This window comes from Heloderma suspectum, chromosome 7, assembly GCF_057233095.1.
Source record: "Heloderma suspectum isolate Gila_16-S chromosome 7, 16-S_ref, whole genome shotgun sequence".
NCBI lineage: Eukaryota > Metazoa > Chordata > Lepidosauria > Squamata > Helodermatidae > Heloderma > Heloderma suspectum.
Window position 1 is genome coordinate 100,279,581 of NC_139464.1, and position 22,523 is coordinate 100,302,103.

General features: G+C 45.9%; 1 pseudogene; it reads left to right on the forward strand.

The window, feature by feature from the left end:
* The first annotated feature begins 2,818 nt into the window (after positions 1–2,818).
* LOC146340099 (uncharacterized) lies at positions 2,819–3,762 on the forward strand (annotated as a pseudogene).
* Positions 3,763–22,523: the final 18,761 nt, after the last annotated feature.

Genomic DNA, 22,523 nt, shown 5'->3' on the forward strand with positions numbered 1-22,523 from the left:
GTAGACTAAAATGGCGAAAAAAATGGCGTAAATAAATATTTACGTAGGCTAAAATGGTGAATAAAAAAGGAATGCAAATAGTGCCCACTACACTACTTGCGTTCCCCCTTTTTTTTTGCTGTAATAGTCTATGTAAATATTTACGTAGACTAAAACGGTGAAAAATAAGGAACGCAAATGGCGGCCACCGTAGCAACCGCCATTTGCGTACGTGATTTTTGGGGTTTTTTTACCCAGACATGATAGGCTACATAAAGACTTACATAGCCTACCATGGCTCCCTGGCTGGACGCAAATGGCAGCTGCTACGGCAGCCACCATTTGCATCCGCACCGGCCAGTCCCTGGCCAGAAATCCAGCTGCAGATGGCCCTGGCCTGGCCGGCAGCTCCGCGGAGCCGCCGCAGAGCAGAACCAGCCATTGAGGATTCCGGGGGAGAGGACTGGATCGCCTCCCCCACCCCATCTAGGATTCCGGGGGGAGGGACGGAGCACCTTCCCCCCCACCATGAACACAATCCGTGAAAAGGTAATTGACTTTCATACATCCTAAACAAACCCTGCCAGATGAATCTGATCTCATTTTCTGATCAGGTTACCTCCCTTGTGGACTGTGGGAATGCTGTGGACATAATATACCTCGACTTCAGCAAAGCTTTCGACAAAGTGCCCATGATATCCTGATGAGCAAACTAGCTCAAAGTGGGTAGATGAAACAACGATCCGGTGGATCCACAGTTGGCTACAGAATCAGACTCAAAGAGTGCCTCTCAATGGGATCTTCTCAAACTGGGGTGAGGTAACAATCAAGATACCACAGGGCTCAGTCCTGGGCCCAGTGCTCTTCCACATTTTAATTAATGACTTGGAGGAGGAGGTGCAGGGAATGCTGATCAAATTTGCAGATGACACCAAATTGTGTGGGATAGCTAATACTTTGGAAGACAGAAACAAAATTCAATGTGATCTTGATAGACTGGAGTGCTGGGCAGAAAACAACAGAATGACATTTCATAGGGATAAATGCCAAGTTCTGCACCTAGGAAAAAGAAACCAAATGCACAGTTACAAGATGGGGGATACGTGGCTCAACAACATTACAAGTGAGAAGGATCTTGGAATTGTCTATCACAAGCTGAATATAGGGATGTATGAAAGTGACTTACCTTTTTGCGGATTCTGTTCATGGTGGGGGGGGAGACGTTCTGTCCCTCCCCCCAGAATCCTCGACGGGGGGAGGCGATCTGGTCCTCCCCCCCGGAATCCTTAACGGCTGGCTCTGCTCCGCGGCGGCTCCGTGGAGCAGCCAGCCAGGCCAGGGCTGTCCGCAGCTGGATTTCTGGCCGTGGTGGCTGCTGGGTAAAAAAAAAAAACAGCGTACGCAAATGGCAGTGGCTACGGCCACCGCCATTTGCATTCCTTATTTTTCGCCGTCTTAGTCTATGTAAATATTTACGTAGACTATTACAGTGAAAATAAAGGGGAACGCGAATAGCGTAGTGGGCGCTATTTGCATCCCTTCTTGATTTGTGTATGCCGTTTTTGATTTGCGTACGCCACTTGTGTAAGCCGTTTCTTGTTTTTGTTTTAACCGGGATGTGATAGGCTACGTAAGTCTTTACACAGTCTATCACGTCTCTGTAAAAAAAAAAAACGACCAGACTGCAAATGGCAGTGACGGCAGTCGGTCAGAAGCCCAGCCGCCAAAGCCGCCGTGGCGGAAACCGCCGCCGGAGCTGCCGCCACCCGGAACATCCGCCCCAGGTAAGTCTCGTCCTGGGGGGGATCCACGGGGGGGATCCACGGGGGGGTGGCAAGCTATTCTGCCACAGATTTCAGGGAGCCAAATGCACTGGCATTCAGCCTCACCGAGATCCATGGCGGAATTCTCTGACATCCCTAGCTGAATATGAGCCAACAATGTGATGTGGCTGCAAAAAAGGCAACTGCTCTTTTGGGCTGCATTCATAGAAGCATAGCTTTCAAATCCCGGGAAGTACTAGTTCCCCTCTACTCAGCACACATTAGGCCTCATCTGTGTCCAGTTCTGGGCACCACATTTTAAGAAGGATGCTGACAAACTGGAGATGGTTCAGAGGAGGACAACAAAGATGATCAGGGGACTGGAAACAAAGCCCTATGAGAAGAGACTGAAAGAACTGGGAACGTTTAGCCTTGAGAAGAGAAGACTGAGGGGAGATATGATAGCACTCTTCAAGTACTTGAAAGGCTTTCACAGAGAGGAAGGCCAGGATCTCTTCTCAATCATCCTAGAGTGCAGGACACAGAATAATGGGCTCAAGTTACAGGAAGCCACATTCCGGCTGAACATCAGGAAAAACGTCCTGACTGTTAGAGCACTACGACAATGGAACCAATGACCTAGGGAGGTGGTGGGCTCTCCCACACTGGAGGTGTTCAAGATGAGGCTGGACAGACATCTGTCAGGGATGCTCTGACTTGGATTCCTGCACTGAGCAGGGGGTTGGACTCGATGGCCTTGTAGGCCCCTTCCAACCCTGCTATTCTTTGATTCTACAGGGTGTTTCAAAAAGATGTACCCGATTTGAAATCGCTATATCTCTGCAACCACGAACCGCCCATGAATGAAACTCTTACCACTTGAAATGGTGGAGCTTAGAGTTTCAAATGGTTACTGCTAGATGCCTCTCTCAGTGCACAAACAGCCCCTAGCCCATCATTCGCAAGATGGCAACCCCCCCCCAAACAAGGCGTTTTGCGTTCTGCATTTCAGCAAGACTGAATCTGCAATTGCGGTGCAGCATGCGTTTTAACGGCATTTTGGCATTGATTTGCCAATGCCAAATAGCAATCATGGTTGGTACCAACAATTTGAGGAAACAGGCTGTTTATGTAAGGGGAAGAGCTCAGGGCGACCACGTACTTCAGAGGAAAACATGAGAAGAATTCAAGACAGTTTTCAGCATAGCCCGTTCAAATCCACTCATCATGGCAGCTGAGAACTTGCGATCTCTCATACGACTGTCTGTCATGTGTTAAAGAGACATTTAATCATGAGGCCATACCGGTTGCAATTGGTACAGGGTCTCTGTGCAGGTGACAAGTGAAAGCGTGTAGAATGTAGTGATTCAATGTTACAGAACATGGAGGACGACACCTTCTTACCACGTTAGATTTTTAGTGATGAAGCAATATTTCATCTAAGTGGTAAAGTTAACTGTCACAATGTGTGCATATGGGGATTACGGAATCCACACGAAATGGTAGAGAATGAGCGTAATTCCCCGAAAGTGAATGTGTTTTGTGCCGTTTCTCAAAAAAAGGTTTATGGCCCTTTCTTTTTTGAGGGAAACACAGTTATGGGGCAAACGTATCTCAAAATGCTGCAGAACTGGCTCTTTCCACAACTTAATGAAGATTCCGATGACTTCATTTTTCAGCAAGATGGAGCACCGCCACATTGGCACCTGCAGGTTTGACGTTTTCTAAATGACACTCTGCTTCAATGTTGCATAGGCCTCATGGGACCCCAAACTTGGCGCTACACTCTTGGCCCCTAAGATCTCCAGACATTACACCCTGAGAATTTTTCTTGTGGGGATACATCAAAGAATGTGTTTTTCTGCTGCCATTAGCGACTAATCTGGATGACCTCAAAAACAGAATCATGGCAGCGGTGACTTCAGTGGAAGAAGACACTTTGAGAGGCGCTTGGGATGAATTCAACTATCATCTTAATATTGTCCGTCCAGCAGGTGGAGGGCACATAAAGCATTTATAAAATGGTTAGTAAAACTTGATAACTCATTAAACCGTTTGTAACTTTTGGTGTAATTGTAACATGTTGCCATCGTGAAATATACTGCTTTGAAACTGAGTCCATCATTTTGAAACACCCTGTACATATAATGCCACAGATAGAAGATTCCTGTTATCCTCACATCACAATATTTTCAGTGGAATCAGGAAACACATGCAGTAACTTACTAGACATTACGAGCTAATAAAGACATAATCATATGCATGTTTAGACAGAAAAAAAGGCCTATAACTCCCAGAATTCCCCAGTCAGCCATGCTGGCTCAGGAATGCTGGGAGTTGTAGGACTTTTTTAATCTAAATATGCACAAGATCATGCCCTAAATAAAATAAAACCTGGTTCCAATGCATACACAGGTTTGCTAGCAGGCTACTAGATTCTGCCACTGAGTGTTGTTGAATGCAAGAGGAGACGTAGTGCTCTTACAAATAACTGTCATTGGGTGATATTGGAGATACCAGGACCATTAATGCAGGAACACTGAATGGATAGAAGCACTGAGCATCAGTGATGACATTGCTGACCTGAACTGGGCACTACTATCCACTCAGCAGCCATGGGGCTGAACATGAAGTAGCTGGTCCCATGCTTCCACTTCCAACGGTGATGCCTCCCAACAGTGTTGTTCAGTGGCCAAAGCTGAGAATCCAAACTGTTACAAGAGCTGCCCCCACTTAGTCCACATCTATGTGTACCTCTCTCCATTTGTCTACAACTGGATACCACACAGCAGTCTTCCCCAACCTGGCATCCACCAGATGTTCTGTACTACAACTCCTATTAGCCCCAGCCAGCATGGACAATGGGCAGGGATGATGGGAGGAACTCTGCAGCAGTTTCCACAGGTTGGATTCTTAGAAATCCTAGCTCATTTTAGTTCGCCTCAAATTTTTCCAGCATCTCTAGTGATAAGGAGTAATATGGAGGATGTGTCTGAGGTGTCAAATCTCTTATGGCCCATTCATGCATGCAACTAATTAATTGGTATTTGGCCCATCATCACATTATCAAATCCAAGTACAGTACACAGTGATCAAGAATAAAAAGATCAAGTGATGGGCATGCATCTGTGGACCAGGTCAAAGTATTCTCGTCACCAGAAGCCAAAGGAAAGAATAAAAGTATTTCACTGCTACTCTTGGCTTTCCCCTGAAACTTGAATAAGCCAAGCTAGAAATAACCTGGTAAGAGTAGATGTAGATAGCTTGCAAAAGATGACAATGTGTGACATAAGAAAAATAACAATTTTGTGTGAAAATCACAGTGAATCCCACTTTGCTGTTATAAACAAACAATGAATGTCATGAATGTAAACTCTTAACATCATTACTTTTCCTACAATTGTCAGTAAATGAAATATTGCCAAATTAACTTCAATTGCTTTTGAAAAGAATTAATAATAGCATTGGGAGAAACATAAAATTGGTAGAAAGAAATATTCAAGCAAATACAAACTGCCTTCAAAGATGGCATGATTCCCTCTCTCTTTCTCTCTCTCTCTCTCTCAAAACAAAGCTCTAGAAAAGCATTTTTGTTTGAAGTAGTCAGGCTGTCAACTTATGGGAAATGATACAATCACTGTCAGGCAGTTGTAGACAATGTACAACACCACAAAATGTGCTTTGCAAGGATTACATTGACTTTGATGCATGAAAAGTGGGCCAGAGGTTTGTGTACTGATGAGAACAAAAAAAACATGGGAAGAACAGCACGATGAAAAGAATAGGGCTGAATAGAAACAGCAGACAGACTTACCATGAAAAGGATCCAGTAAAAGAGCAAATGTCACTTACTGCATTCTACAATTATCTGAGTGGGAATTCAGTGGGCCAAAGCTTGGACACATCAGCCAAAATTACAGGGACACATGGTTAGGAATGGGATTTTTTGTTGTTACTCACATTTTAATGTCAATATACCTAATTTTAGACCTTCAAATCAATATGCAAACTGCAAGTCCATTATCCTTTGAAATTTGCAGTTCTCCAAGTTTTGCAGTGGAGTTCTCTAATCAAAACTGCATACAAAAATGTGTTCATTAGGGGTAAGGGCACCCCAAAATGCATATATTAAATGCATATATTTATTGTGAACTACTGGGGGATTTTATTATATTCAGTGGTATGCAAGTGTCACAAATAAAATAATAAATACATTAGGGAAAATAATAGTTAAAATGCATTATATAAGGGAATTGCTTGCAAAAAAATTGTGGACAAGGCAAAATTGTGTACAGAAATGTATGTATTAGGAGAAATGCACACCAAACAGGCATATGATTTTCCATGGGAAGTTTTTCAAAAACAAAGTCTCAAACTTCAGGTCAAACCAAACTGAAGGTTGGAATAATTCTCAAAGTTTAGGACAAGCTGAACTTAAGACTGGAAAGATGAGAAACTGAGAGAAACCAAAACTGAGAGATTCATCTGTCCCAAGTTAGGAGTTCCATGGCCAACACCCTACATAGCAGGCAAGATTTTTAAGATTCAAAATTAGTGCCACTTCACACTTTATAAACCATGAGGTAGGGCTGGTAACACCCACAGGATGAAGATGTATCATGATCTTTTATGGAGGTGCTGGTAACTTCAAGACTGGATTACTGCTATGCGCTCTACATGGAGCTGCCCTTAAGGCTGTTCTGGAAGCTGGAGCTTCTGCAGAATGCAGCACCTCGGGTGCTATCAAGGGCTGCCCCTTTTCAGCACGCAACTCCTTTGCTGAGAGAACTGCTCTGGCTGCCCATTTGCTACCGGGCCAGGTTTAAGGTTTTGGTACTAATGTACAAAGCCCTAAACAACTTGGGACCAGGATATCTGAGAGAACGCCTTCTCCCTCACCAACCTGCCCAGTCACTGAGGTCATCGGAGGGCTTGCTCCTGGTAGTTCCACATGGACCTATGGCCCAACTGGAGTCCACCTTCAGTGTGGTGGCTCCCTTCCTTTGGAAATCCCGGCCCCAGGAGGTCGAGCAGGCGCCATGCTTCCAGTGCCTCCTGAAAACAGCTCTGTTCCAGGAAGCATTCTTTAAATCATCAGCCACACTTCTTTTACTGGCATTTTATTTTTAATAATTTTAATATGGTGTTTTAATCTTTAATCTTTTTCTTCTTTTTTTTACTTTTGTACTTCTTGTGTTCACTACTCCAGAATCTGTTTGGATGAGGAGTGGTATACAAATGTTGTAAATAAATAAATAAGTAAATAAATAAATACATAAATAAATAAAATGCATACGCTATAGCTGCCAACTGAGTACCTATAACATGGAATGGTACCTTCAGTTACATGCTAACTTCATTTGCATCAACTCCATGTGTCTATTTCAGTGAACAGAGAATTAGGTCCATCAACTTAACACTGCCAGCCAGCCAGCCAGCTCCAAGGTAGTGGTGAAGCTGGAAGTAGCCACAGCACAGGATACCATACCATATCATATCAATGTTACCTAAACATTGATATGGACTAGACAGCAGAAAGAATCTCCATATTCAGCTGCAATCAACCATGCAACCTCATATTCAGAAGCTGATGTGCACCTGGAGAGGGAGTCTCTGCTCTCTAGCTGTCATGGCTTCTTTCCAGTGGTGCTTCTTCAACCTGGCCCCCAACTTTAAACACACACACACACGTGTGTGTGTGTGTGGGTGCGCGCGCGCACGCACGTGCACGCTGGGAGACTAAATTATTGTGCATCACATTTCAGCAATGTATTTTTTTTTACCTCACAGGAGAAAAAAGTCTCCACAAGGCAGAAGCCATGAGGGGAAAATAGAAAAAGGTAGGTCCATGTTCACTCACAGTCTAGCATCAAAACATATTTTCTAGTGCTGTGCCAAAACCCTGCCTGCCCTTTCGCAGCCTCTTTGTTTCCCTGCTACGTAAATGTTTACGTAGCCTATCACGGCTGATTTAAAAAAAAACACGCGCATACTAGGGATGGGGGAGAATTTCTCCCCGAAACGTTGGGGGGCCAAGTGCCAACGCATTCGGTCCTCCGAAGGTTGTTCGGGGATAAATTCTCCGCCACCCCCCCGCACCCCGCACCCCCCCCCCGGGATGGGACTTACCTTTCCCATCGGCGGCGGGTCCTGGTGGCGGTTCGGCAGGTTTTCGTCAGGGGCGGGGGCGGCAGCTGGTCTTTCGACCGGCTGCCGCCGCCGCCATTACAAGAAAAGTAAAAAAAAAACAAAAACGCCCCAGTTATAGGCTACGTAATGATTAACGTAGCCTATCATGGCTAGATTTGCAAAGTCAGCCGTGATAGGCTACGTTAATCGTCACGTAGCCTATCATGGGTGACTTAAAAAAAAAAAAAGCGCGTACGGCTAATGGCGGCCCCCATAGGGAGCCACCATTCGCGTTCCTTATTTGGTCCCTGTAGTCTACGTAAAGATTTACGTAGACTACAGAGACCAAAGGAACGCGAATGGTGGCTCCCTATGGGGGCCGCCATTTGCGTAAGCGCTTTTTTTTTTTTTCAAAGTCACCCATGATAGGCTACGTGACAATTAACGTAGCCTATCACGGCTGACTTTGCAGATCTAGCCGTGATAGGCTACGTTAATCATTACGTAGCCTATCACAGGGGCGTTTTATTTTTTCTTTTGAAGTTCGCGGCCGGGGAGACGGGGCGCTTCTCCCTGGCCTGAATTTCGGCCGGGCGAGGTGGGAAGCCTCCCCCCCCTGGCCTGAACTTCGGGGGGAGCAGCGAAGCGCCTCGCCCTGACCACGAAGCAAGCTGCGAGACCAGGTAAGTGACTTTCGTGCATCCCTAGCGCGTACGCAAATGGCGGTGGCCATGGCCGCCACCATTTGCATTCTTTATTTTGGCACATCTTAGTCTACATAAACATTTACATAGACTAAGACAGCGAAAATAAGGGGAACACTATTTGCATTCCCCTTATTTTCGCTGTCTTAGTATACGTAAATGTTTACATAGACTAAGACATGCCAAAATAAGGAAAGCAAATGGCGGTGGCCATGGCTGCCATCATTTGTGTACGCGCGTGTTTTGGGGTGTTTTTTTTTAAGTCAGCCGTGATAGGCTACGTAAACATTTACGTAGCCTATCACGGTGTTTTTTAAAAATCTAGCTATGATAGGCTACGTAAATCTTTACGTAACCTATCACTTTTTTTGTTTTTGTTTTTGTTTTAACTGGAAATGGCGGTGGCGGCAGCCGGTCGGAAGACCAGCCGCCGCAGCCGCCGCCAGAGCCACCACCGGAGCCGCCACCGCCAGGAAGATCCGCCCAAGGTAAGTCCCATCCCGGGGGGGGGCGGGGGGAGGGCTGTTCCACCACCAATTTCGGGGGGCTGAATGCACTGGCATTCGGTCTCCCCAAGATCCATGGCAGAACTTTCGTACATCCCTAATATATATATATATATATGTGTGTGTGTGTGTGTGTGTGTGTGTATATATATATATATATATATATATATATATATATATATTTACTAATAATATAGGCTTTTGGGAATGAATTTTATACCTGTTTCTTTGATATAAGATTGATGATATGATATAGAAATGTAAGGTTGTTTATTAAACTGTGAGATTGTTAAGGTTATAGATATAGTTTTTAAAATAGAATGGCATCGGAGGCCAGGGGTTTTTGGAGTTTAAGCTCATTTCTTTAAAGGGGAGGGACAGAGGGGGAAGGGGAGGGAATTTTTCTTTTTTCTTCACTTTCTTTCCTCCTCCTTTCTCCCTCCTCCCTCCTCCCTCCTCCCTTTTTCCTTTTTTTTTTTTGTCTTTTCCCCCCTCTTTTTTCTTCTCTCTTTGTTATTGTGGTGTCCTCACCAGAATATTGTACTGTTGGGAAATTGAAGTATTGATTAAGTTGTTGGAAATTTTGGTATTATTTCATTTATAAAAATAAAATAAATAAAAATATATTAAAAAATAAACAGATTGAACAATTTGGCGCAGTGCAAATATTTTCAGAAGTAGACTGTGCCTGAATGTGGCAGTTCTACTATCTAGCTGTGCATTGTCTGTGTGTTTGGATTAGGATGAGGACAGAGGCCCCCCTGCACTGTGAAGGTCCCCCACTGGGGGGAGGGGCTGTCTATTTCAGAAGCCCCATGTCCTTGGAAAGCTCCACAGGTATAAATCTGCCACTGGAGGTTTTCCTCCCAGTAAGTCCCCAAATGGGGTGTTCTAGGATAGAGTAGGTGTGGGTCTGATCCACCTAGTCTTCTGGATCCAAAGCCTCTCCATTCTGCCAAGATGGGCCCAGATTGGCCTCTCAGCTATGCTAGCCTTGAACTGGCATAGCTGATTTCCCCAAGTAGCTCTTGATGGGGAGGGGGCAGAATCTTAAAAAGAAAAAAAGGTCCACCTGGCTGAAAAGTCCAGGAAAGCCACCTTCTACCTCCCCCGCCCCCTGCTACCTACACAGAATTGCTACGTTAGTCTCTACCACAGCCCTTATTCCTTGGCAACAGTTACTCAACATTGCCAGGAAATTGCACAAACCATTGCTAAAGGTAGAAGCATGGAGTGTTAGTCCACTCTGTGCTTCAGCCACTTGTGACCTGACCGAGAAATAAAGAGGCTAACACAAGGTTATAGGTAGAGATGAAACCACCCTGTCTGGGTGTGAAACCACCCCGTCTGGGTTCTGCGGGTGCCTGGCCAGCCATTGCCCTTGCTCGCCAGTCCCTGGATTGTGCTCGAGCCCCTCCCATGAGCCCACACTCACCCCAGAGGCCTTGTCAAGCTCCCCCGAGCCCTCTCACCAAGCCACTGCCCCTGCTTCCCCCTGCCCATGGAGCAGCCTGCACTCACCCCGGCAGCCTCACCGAACTCTGCAGTCATCACTTTTTGCAAAATAAAATGGTGATCGCAAAAATGCACATATTTGCACATGCATTTTTCAAAAAAATGTGCATTTTCATGCATACGCAGATATGCACATTCACAAAATGCACATTTTCGCATACACAACTATGCACATTTTTGCTATCACCATTTTATTTTGCAAAAATTGGTGGCTGCGCAGCTCAATGAAGCTGCCGGGGTGAGTGTGGGCTGCTCCACAGGCAGGGGCTCTGGGGTGCGGGCAGGGGCAGTTCCTCTGGATTCCCAGATGGAATTGGGCACCCATGCCATCCCTACTTGTAGGTTTAATTAATAAATACAGAGGAGATGTGCAATGGTGGAAGCTTTGTGGAACATGTTAATCCTATCTGTTAGGATGAGGTCACCTGGTCATAAGAGTGCTGCCTCTGAACCTGCTCTCTTTAGGTGCTGAGGAGTTCCCTCCTGAGTCCTATCCTCCCAAGTCCCACATGTGCGACCCATTCAGCCCACAAATGGGTTCCTTTCCCTGCCCTAAATCCCATGATTCTAGGGGCAGGCCCCAGCAATCCCCATTCACCTCAAAGAAGTTGAGTGCTTCTTTGTCCATCCCTGAGTGCCCTGCACACAACTGCCCACCTTGTGGTGACCAGTTCTCACTTATTTAACAGCACCCCCCCCTCACAACTGACAATTGCCCCCTTGTGGTACAATACAAAGTGTGTGAAATAATCAAGTCCCCTGGGACATTCTGGAGACTCACGGGGGGGGGGGGATTCCTTCTTGGTCCAGCCATAACCAGGCTTGCCCAAACTGCAAGTACCCCAGGGAGGGAGGGTGGACGTAAATGCATAGGGATTCAGGCAGGACAGGATTATATAGCCTCTCAAGCCCTGTCCACCTCATGACAACATCATGACATATGTGTGTACATGCACATGAAGATTCCTGCCCTAGCACACCCACCTCATTCCAGGGCTGGCTGCAAACACCAATTCCTTTCCCCTCCACAGGCAAATTGATTTGTGGCCATGAGGGTAAATAAACTTACAATGCAATCCAGTGTATTCAAAAGTACATCCCATTGAGTTCAATGAGGCTCACTCCCAGGTAAGTGGGCATAGGATTGCAGCCTTCAGTTATTTGGGATTACTTGAGATACCACCTTAAAAGGTATAATGCAGGGTCACGGTAATGCCATCTCAGTAGTAGCATCATTTGATCCAGCTCTCGAACCCATTATTTTAAGAGCTTTCTTTTATAGAATCATAGAATCATAGAACAGTAGGGTTGGAAGGGGTCTACAAGGCTATTGAGTCCAACCCCCTGCTCAATGCAGGAATCCAAGTCAGAGCATCCCTGACAGGTGGCTGTCCAGCCTCGTCTTGAATGCCTCCAATGTGGGAGAGCCCGCCACCTCCCTAGGTCACTGGTTCCACTGTCACATTGCTCTAACAGTCAGGAAATTTTTAGTGATGTTCAGCCGGAATCTCGCTTCCTGTAACTTGAGCCCATTATTCCGTGTCTTGCACTCTGGGATGATCGAGAAGAGATCCTGGCCTTCCTCTCTGTGACAACCTTTCAAGTACTTCAAGAGCACTATCCTATCTCCCCTCAGTCTTCTCTTCTCAAGCCTAAACATGCCCAGTTCTTTCAGTCTCTCTTCATACGGCTTTGTTTCCAGTCCCCTGATCATCTTTTTTGCCTTCCTCTGAACCCTCTCCAGTTTGTCTGCATCCTTCTTCAAGTGTGGTGCCCAGAACTGGACACAGTACTCCAGATGAGGCCTAACCAGTGCTGAGTAGAGGGGAACTAGTACTTCCCAGGATTTGGAAGCGATGCTTCTATTACGTATCCCAATCTTCTAACTGTGCATTTGGTTTCTTTTTCCTAGGTGCAGAACTTGGCATTTATCCCTATGAAATGTCATTCTGTTGTTTTCCGCCCAGCGCTCCAGTCTATCCAGATCACTTTGAATTTTGTTTCTGTCTTCCAAAGTATGAGCTATCCCACCCAATTTGTTGTCATCTGCAAATTTGATCAGCATTCCCTGCACTTCCTCCTCCAAGTCATTAATACAAATGTTGAAGAGCACTCGGCCCAGGACTAGGGATGTCAGAGAATTTTGCCATGAATCTCAGGGAGGCCGAATGCCAGCGCATTCGGCCCCCCAAAATCGGTGGCGAAACGGTCTGCCCCCCAGCCCCCCCCGGGACGAGACTTACCTTGGGCAAATCTTCCTGGCGGCGGCGGCTGCAGCAGCCGGTTTTCCGACCGGCTGCCACCACCACCATTTCCAGTAAAAAACAAAACAAAAAAAGTGATAGGATACGTAAAGATTTACGTAGCCTATCACGGCTAGATTTTTTTAAAAAACTGTGATAGGCTATGTAAATGTTTACGTAGCCTATCATGGCTGAGTAAAAAAAAAAGCCGCGCATACGCATATGGCGGCGCCCATGGGCGCCACCATTTGCATTCCTTATTTTGGCATGTCTAGTCTACGTAAACATTTACGTAGACTACGGCGAAAATAAGGGGAACGCAAATAGCATAGCATCTACCATGGGCGCCACCATTTGCGTACGTGTGTTTTTGTTTTTGTTTTTTACTCAGCCCATAGGCTACGTAAACATTTACATAGCCTATCACAGCTGACTGCAGGGACGCAAACGGCGGCGGCTACGACCGCTGCCATTTGCGGACCCGGCCGGCAAGAATTTGAGGGGGGGAGGGACAGAGCGCCTCCCCCCCACCTCCAATCACATTTCGTTAAAAGGTAAGTGACTTTCATACATTCCTACACAGGACTGAGCCCTGCGGTATCCCACTCATTTCTTCTCCCCAGTTTGAGAAGGTCCCATTGATAAGTAGGGATGGGGGAGAATTTCTCCCCAAAACTTCGGGTGGCCGAGTGCCAACATGTTCGGCCCCCCGAACAAGTTTCGGGGAGAAATCCTCCGAACCCCCCCCCTGCACCCCGCACCCCCCCCGGGACGGGACGTACCTTAACCGAATGTCCCTCCCGGTGGCGGGTCCGGCCGGCGGTTCGGCGGGTGTTCGAGCGGGGCGGGAGCGGCAGCCGGTCTTTCGACCGGCTGCCACCGCCGCCATTGCAATCAAAGAAAAAAAAATGCCCCCTGATAGGCTATATGACGATTCACATAGCCTATCACGGCTAGATTTGCAAAGTCAGCCGTGATAGGCTACGTCAATCGTCACGTAGCCTATCACGGGTGACTTTAAAAAAAAAAAAAAAGCGCGTATGGATAATGGCGGCCCCCATAGGGAGCCGCCATTCCCGTTCCTTATTTGGTCGCTGTAGTCTACGTAAATGTTTACATAGACTACAGTGAAAATAAGGGCAACGCTATTTGCGTTGCCCTTATTTTCACCGTAGTCTACGTAAACATTTACGTAGACTACAGCGACTAAATAAGGAACGCAAATCGCGGCTCCCTATGGGGGCCGCCATTAGCGTACGCGCTTTTTTTTTTTTTTTTAAAGTCACCCGTGATAGGCTACGTGACGATTGACGTAGCCTATCACGGCTGACTTTGCAGATCTAGCCGTGATAGGCTACGTGAATCGTCACGTAGCCTATCAGGGGGCGTTTTTTAAAAAAAAAAAAACTTTCGCGTTCGCGGCCGGGCGAGGCGGGAAGCCTCCTCCCCGGCCTGAATTTCGGCCGGGGCGAGGCGGGAAGCCTCCCCCCCGGCCTGAACTTCGCGGGGGGAGCAGCGAAGCGCCTCCCCCCCACCGCGAACGTCCTTCGACGACAGGTAAGGGACTTTCATCCACCCCTATGCTGAAGTCAAGGTATATGATGTCTACAGCTTTCCCACGATCCACAAGGGAGGTTACTTGATCAAAAAATGAGATCAGATTTATCTGGCAGGACTTGTTCTTGACAAATCCATGTTGGCTTTGAGTAATCACTGCATTGTTTTCAAGGTGCTTACAGATGGATTGCTTTATCACCTGCTCCAGAATTTTCCCAGGGATTGATGTCAGACTGACTGGTCTGTAGTTCCCAGGTTCCTCCTTTTTACCCTTTTTGAAGATAGGGACAACGTTAGCCCTCCTCCAGTCATCTGGCACTTCCCCTGTCCTCCATGATTTCTCAAAGAGAATAGACAGCGGTTCTGAGAGTTCTTCTGCCAGTTCCTTTATTACTCTAGGATGCAGTTCATCTGGCCCTGGAGATTTGAACTCATTCAATGTAATGAGGTGTTCCTTGACCATATGCCTGTCGATCTCAAGCTGCAATCCTGCCCCTTCAGCCTGTACTTCGCCTTTGCCAGGGGGGTCATAGACCCTCTTTTGGGAGAAGACTGAGCCAAAGTAGGAATTGAGCACCTCTGCCTTTTCTTTGTCATCTGTTATTGTTTTGCCATCCTTATTTAGTAGCTGAACCACCATTTCTTTCCTCTGCCTTTTACTATGCACATAGTTGAAGAAAGCCTTTTTGTTGTTTTTAGCATCCCTCGCTAACCTCAGCTCATTCTCAGCTTTAGCCTTCTGACACCATCCCTGCAATTATGTGCTACCTGCCTGTATGCTTCCTTTGTTACTTGGCCTTCTTTCCACTTCCTATATGTGTCCTTTTTGGTTTTCAGGTCATCTCTAAGCTTTTTGTGCTTCTTCTGTTGTCTTCCACCTTTTCTTCTTGTTGGAATTGTTTGTAATTGTGCCTTGAGAATTTCCTTTTTTAAAAGCTCCCACCCATCTTGAACTCCTTTTCTCATTAGAGTCGCTTGCCATGGGACCTTACTGATCATTGTTCTGAGTTTATTAAAATCAGCTTTCCTAAAATCCAGGGTACGCATTTGACTGCACTTGGCTTTTGATTCCTTTAGAACCAAGAACTCAGGTACAACATGGTCGCTTTCCCCCAGAGTTCCTGTCACTGCTACTTGATCCACTAAGTCATCTCTGTTGGTTAGGATCAAGTCAAGGATAGCCAATCCTCTAGTTCCTTCCTCTACTTTCTGTAGGAGGAAGTTATCCACCACACAAGTCAGGAATTTCCTGGAGGGGCCATGTTTTGCAGAATTTGTCTCCCAACAAATATCGGGGAAATTGAAGTCCCCCATTACTACTACATCATGCTTCCTTAAAATATTGGCTATTTGCTTTTCAAAAGTTTCATCCTCATCATCTCCTTGATTGGGTGGCCAATATTAGACTCCAACCATCAGGTTCCTTTTATTCTTTGTTCCATTTATTTTGATCCAGATGCTCTCAATGGGGCCACCAAGCTCATCCTCCTGTATTTCTGTGCAGAAATATGTATTTTTCCCATACAGTGCAAGCCCACCTCCCTTTCTGTTCTTCCTGTTCTTTTTGAACAAGTTATATCCTTCACTTGCTGTATTCCAGTCATGAGAGTCATCCCACCAAGTCTCATTTATACCTATCAAGTCATAATTTCCCTCTTGTATTTAGAGTTCAAGTTCGTTCTGTTTGTTTCCCATACTCTGGGCATTAATATATAAACAACGAAGACCATGTGCTTCATAGTCTGGCTTTCTTCCTACATGTTTGTGAAGACTATTCTTGGGCACTATTAGAGCTGTTCTCTCCGTTGCAGTACATGAGCCTTCGTCCATTGTTACCCCCAACTTTACAGCTCCCTTCCCTGTAGGATTCAGTTTAAAGCCCTCCTGATGAAGCTCTTCATGCTGTGGCCAAACACATTCTTCCCAGCCTTTGTGGGGTGCAACCCACCCCTTGCCAACAGCCCATCTTCCAGGAAGTATAGCCCATGGTCCCAGAATCCAAATCTCTCTCATCGGCATCACCTTCATAGCCAGTCATTCACCCCGAGTATTTTTCGTTCCTTTTCTATCCCTCTTCTAACTACTGGAAGGATGGATGAGAAAACTATCTGGTCCCCAAAGTTCTTGAGTTTCCTCCCCAAAGCTTCAAAGTCTGATGTGATTTCTTCGTAGCTCCGCTTGGCAGTATCATTTGTTCCCACATGGATGACAAGAAAGGGATACCTGTCAGTGGGCTTTATGAGTGCAGGCAACCCTTCAGTTACGTCTCTAATTCATCCTCCCGGGAGACAACGTACCTGGAGTGTCCACGGGTCTTCGCGACATACTTGGGTCTCGTTCCCACTCAGCAAGGAGTCTCCCACTACTACCACTGTTTTCTTCTTTGTGTTGTAGGCCTGGGTTTCATCGCCTCTGTTTGACTGACCTTCAGCCTCTTGCTCACTCTCATGTAGGTTCCCCTGTTATTCTTCCTCTGCAGGCTGTCCTCCAGTCTCATCCGCAAGTACCTGGAATCATGTCCACAGCTCCACTGCCTCCACTGGTGCAGAGTGGCATCTAGTTCTTCTTCTCCTGTCACCGTTTGCCAAGGAGTATCCTCTAGTGCATTTTTCCTCTCCTCAGCATTTCCCACTTCTGCCTCATGTTGCTGTTGCTCTTCAAACTTCTGGTCTTCCCTTTGCTGCTGTAGTTACCCCATTCTGTCCAAGAACTCTTCGTGTTTTCTTCTTCCCCGGAGGGTTGACAGTCGCCGCTCCAGTCCACTTACTTTTTCTTCCAGCAGTGTGATCAACTTGCACTTGTTGCAGGCAAGGGCCATGTTGTTCTCAGGCAAGAAAACAAACATTGCACACACCTTGCAGGTCACCACCACTGGTGAGTCTTGTCCTTCGATTGCCTCTTTTCCCTGTCTGTGTCTAACTTTGTGATTGTTCTAGACTAGCCTGTGCCTGCTCCTCTACTCAGTAGAGGTTAAAAGCAGAGACCCACTGGTGTGGAAGTGTGTGTTACAAGACAAATAAATGGGGGGGGGGAAGTTTGTTAAAAAAGAAAAAAATGTTAGGGGCCTCCCCCTTGACCTCCCCCTTAACCTCCCCTGGCCAACTCCTGTTTGCTCCCCCTGTTCACTTGCTCTGGTTGCTCACTCTCTGGGAGTTTCCTTGCTTCTGTAGTCCCTGGACCAGCTGGAGCAGCTTGCTCTGCTCTGCTCTGCTCAGCTGGGAGGCGGGAAACAGACCGAAGCTTCCTGCCCACTCAGCTGCTGGGAGTACTCAGGCCACACACACCCAATCCAGTTGGAGCTCTCAGAAGCACCTGGTGAGCTCACAGCCACTCAGAAGGATAAAGGGCAGCCCCCTGGGCTTCCTGCAGCCCACTTACCTCTTAGTCTCTGTCTCCTTTGTCTCTTCTACCACTGTAACTCCCCTGGCCAACTCCTGTTTGCTCCCCCTGTTCGCTCACTCTGGTCACTCGCTCTCTGGGAGCTTGCTTGCTTCTGTAGTCCCTGGACCAGCTGGACAAGCTTGCTCTGCTCTGCTCTGGTCTGCTTAGCTGGGAGGCGGGAATCAGACGGTTATCTTTCACACTCTCTCATAATGCCCTGAAAGCAGAAGAAGATTTTGTGAACATATTTGATAAAATGCAGTAATCCTCCTAAGGAGGTGGTGGGCTCTCCCACACTGGTGGCATTCAAGACAAGGCTGGACAGCCATCTGTCAGGGATGCTCTGACTTGGCTTACTGCACTGAGCAGGGGGTTGGACTCGATGGTCTTATAGGCCTCTTCCAACCCTACTATCCTATGATTCTATGATCATTCATTCCATTTCTATACTGCCCCATAACCAAAGCTCTCTGAGTGGTTCACAAAAATTAAAACCATTAAAAGAGTGTTATACAAAATGCAAAAAAACATTTACATAATGGCATAGAGACAGCACACACAGCAGACAACATGTATCTAAAACCAATTTTAAAACCAATTTTTAAATTATCAGCCAAGGATGATCCAGAACCTAATTAAAACTCATTATATGCTGCCAAATGCCTAAGAGAAGAGGGCAGTTTTAACCTGGCGCTGAAAAGATAACCATGTTGGCACCAGGCGGGCCATTTTGCTGATAATGAAGGGCAATCGGTTAAGAAATGCAAACACCAAGCCATGGAATGCAGCAACAAGAAGTGGCAAGCTTTAAACGCCTCTCCCTGACAACTGAGGGACTCTTGCCACCCTGTTCTATTGTTATGGTGAAGTAAAGTTTTTACTTGCTTTTAGCTGTTTGTATTTATTAGTTTTATCTTGTTTCTATATTGTTACATTGTATTTCAATGTCAACTTCATCGAGATTTTAATATATTAAGAGGTCTAGAAGTATTATAAATAAAGCCAGCATTAACCCTTGTCAAGTCTCCAGGGAATGATGGATGGGCAAGACACGTTATGATGTCAACACTATTTCTTATCCTACAATGCTACAATTTTGTTGTGTAAGCAATATAAAAATCCCCTACTCCCCTTCAAAGCATACAGATCTTATTATATTCATGCCAGAGGGTTTTTAATGAAAAACAAAAGCCTTTTAAACATAAAGCCAATCCCTATTCGTCAATTTTGTATCACTTTTGGAACCCCTATTTGCAAGACCTAAATGAAGGAGAACCAGCAGCCTACATTGTGCTATTGAGAGATTCAGAAGGCGGGCAATCTGAAGACCAGCAGCTGCTAATAGGAGACAGGAGACTGGGGAGATGTTCAGGAAGTAGGATGGTGACAATCTACAGCCATCTTGGACAATCTAGCAGCAGGCTGAAGGAGTTGCAGAATTGAGTGAGAATGTAAAGATCCAACTAGATGTTAAATGAAATATGTAGCATGCAATTCCCTATGTTTTCTTTCTCTTTCTTTCTTTCTTTCTTTCTTTCCAATTCTAAAGAGGCCTGTAGCCAGAAGCAGGCTAGGCTGGGCCTGCTCCCCCCCAAATTTTCTCTGCCCCTTAATTTCTTTTTTACAAACTAATACACAAAAAAATCAGTTTACAATTTTGTCTTTAAAAGACCTGCAAGCCAGATGAGCTGCCCCCGTGACTTTTTTTTGCCCCCACCCCCCAGAACCTTTAGGCAACTGTGTCAGTCTTGTTGTGCTACATGGATGATTAGTTGCTTCCCCACACACCCCCCAATCAAGTATAAAACCTTCTAAAGTCTTGCAGTTTTCTTGGGGGTACCTCTATGATGTATGTCATTTTCATACAGATAGCACTCCCCCTCAAAAAAAAAAATTGGAGGGAACAAATTTCATTTTGAAGACCCCCCCCCCCCAACTGAATAGGCTGCTTTTTGCATAAAACTCTACTATACCTGCAAATTCCGTTCAATTCTGTCAAAAAGCAACAAAAAACATTGTAGCGTTTGTTGATTTCCAATTATAGTCGATGGGGAGCCATGAAGCTTCATTTTCTGAAGTGATATTCTGGTTAGTTCTCCAATGAAATCAGGTGGACTCCAAAGTAATCCAAGCCAAATCAGGTTGCTTTCCAAAACATTGAATCAGGGTCTGAACCAAATCTTGGGGTCAGTGAAAATTCCTAATCTCTGTGCACATCAGGATGCAGTCGTTCACCATCTGCAATGCATTGTTTTCAAGGGTTGGTTACTCAGGGAATAACTACATGTTACGTTAATTGCGTAGCATCTCAATGAGCCTGATAGTTTTATTTACTCTAGTGTATCTCTGCATGAACCTGATTCAGATTGGGACCAGGATGCTCTAGGAAGGGAGGATTAAACCTCTCCCTGCATTTCCCCCAAAATTCCACCTCACCCCCTGGGGATTGGGGTTTAAAAAGGTGGGGAGCCTCCATTGTCTCCCTGCAAGGGATGGAATTTCAGGAAGAAAGGCGGGGGAGGTTTAATGTTCCGCTACTGGAGAATGATTGTCTCAATCCAAATCAGGACCGTGCACAGGTACACTAGAGTAGAACAAATGACAAACCTCAGCTGCATGGTACTCAGTTAGTGTTAACAGGTAGTTTGACTCTTGATGTGCATATAAATGTGAATCTCCGTGTAGCACTGTGCCGAAAATTTCTCCCACATTTTTTTTACCATTCTCATTCAATGTGAGAGAAGGTAAATTGCTTTCGAAAAGAAATTCAATGGTGAAGGAGAAATGCTCATGGGTTGGGGTTGGGTTTCTTGGGTTTACCTTACTTAGGAGGTGGTCTGGGAGTGTGCACAAGACAAGTGCACTATTTTCCATTGTACAATCATCTCTCTGGCCTCCTGCACCCTCTTCTGCTTCCTACACATCAATTAAAGCCCATTTTAAGGCACTATGGGGCTTTTTCAGATCAGGGCAGCCTGGGAGGCTAGCTGTGGTTAGGTAAGCTCAAAAACACCACAAAAAGCAATTATAAAATATCCTGAATGAGGCAGAACAATGGAAGCCTCTTTCATGGGGGGAGAAAACTTTCAGGAAAGTGGAGGACAGATGTTGGCAGAGCACTGACTCCACTGCATCCCTGGAGCAAGACACAACACTGCCCTGACCTGCACTCTGGTGGATGTAAACTGGGGGCCAGCCTGACCCAAACCCTTACTAATAAAGGAAGAAGCTGTGCTACAAGCCCTGCCAATGGGGAGCCCAGCTGGAAGAAATTGTTGAGAATTTCTCCTCACCCTAGAGAAATTCGGTGAAATTGTCTCCCAGATTTCTCTGCCCACACCCACAAGTAAGCTGAAGAATTTCAAGAGGGCGTTCGTGCCCTCTGTCTGCACCCATGTTCTACCCCAACTAGTCAATGACACAGGACTGGATTATGGCCAGTTTTGCACCTTTTGTGGTTGGTTGTGGGGTGTTTTTGTTTTCCAAAGGGAGTTGTTGTTGTTGTTCAGTCATTCAGTCGTGTCCGACTCTTCATGACCCCATGGACCATAGCACGCCAGGCCTTCCTGTCCTCCGCTCTCTCCCGGAGCGTGCTCAAGTTCATATTCATTGCATCAGTGATGCTATCTAGCCATCTCATCCTCTGCCGTCCCTTTCTCCTTTTGCCTTCAGTCTTTCCCAGCATCAGGGTCTTTTCCAGGGAGTTTTCTCTTCGCATTAGGTGGCCAAAATATTGGAGCTTCAGCTGCAGTATCTGCCCTTCGAATGAGCACTCAGGGTTGATTTCCTTTAGGATGGACTGATTTGACCTCCTTGCAGTCCAGGGGACTTGTAAGAGTCTCCTCCAGCACCACAGTTCGAAAGCATCAATTCTTCGGCGCTCAGCCTTCCTTATAGTCCAGCTCTCACAGCCATACATTACTACTGGGAACACCATAGCTTTGATTAGATGGACCTTTGTCGGCAAGGTGATGTCTCTGCTTCTTACTATGCTCTCTAGGTTTGCCATAGCTTTCTGCCCAAGGAGCAAGCGTCTTTTAATTTCATGGCTACAGTCATCGTCTGTGGTGATCTTGGAGCCCAAGAAAGTAAAATCTGTCACTGCTTCCATTTCTTCCCCTTCTATATTCCAGGAAGTGATAGGGCCAGATGCCATGATCTTCGTTTTTTTAATGTTTAGTTTCAAACCAGCTTTTGCACTCTCCTCTTTCACCCTCAACAAGAGGCTCTTTAGATCCTCTTCGCTTTCTGCCATTAGGGTGGTATCGTCTGCATATCGGAGGTTGTTGATAATTCTCCCAGCAATCTTAATTCCGACCTCTGATTCATCCAACCCGGCATTTCTCATGATGTACTCTGCATATAAGTTAAATAAGCAGGGTGACAATATGCAGCCTTGTCGTACTCCTTTCCCAATTTTGAACCACTCAGTTGTTCCATCTCTGGTTCTTACTGTTGCTTCTTGACCCTCTTACAGGTTTCTCAGGAGACAGGTCAGGTGGTCTGGTACTCCCATCACTTTCAGAATTTGCCACAGTTTGTTGTGATCCACACAATCAAAGGCTTTAGCATAGTCAATGAAGCAGAAATAGACGTTTTTCTGGAATTCTCTTGCTTTCTCCATGATGCAGCAAATGTTGGCGATTTGATCTCTAGTTCCTCTGCCTATTCGAAACCCAGCTTGTACTTCCGGTAGTTCTCGGTTCGCATATTGCTGAAGCCTAGCTTGTAGGATTTTGAGCATCA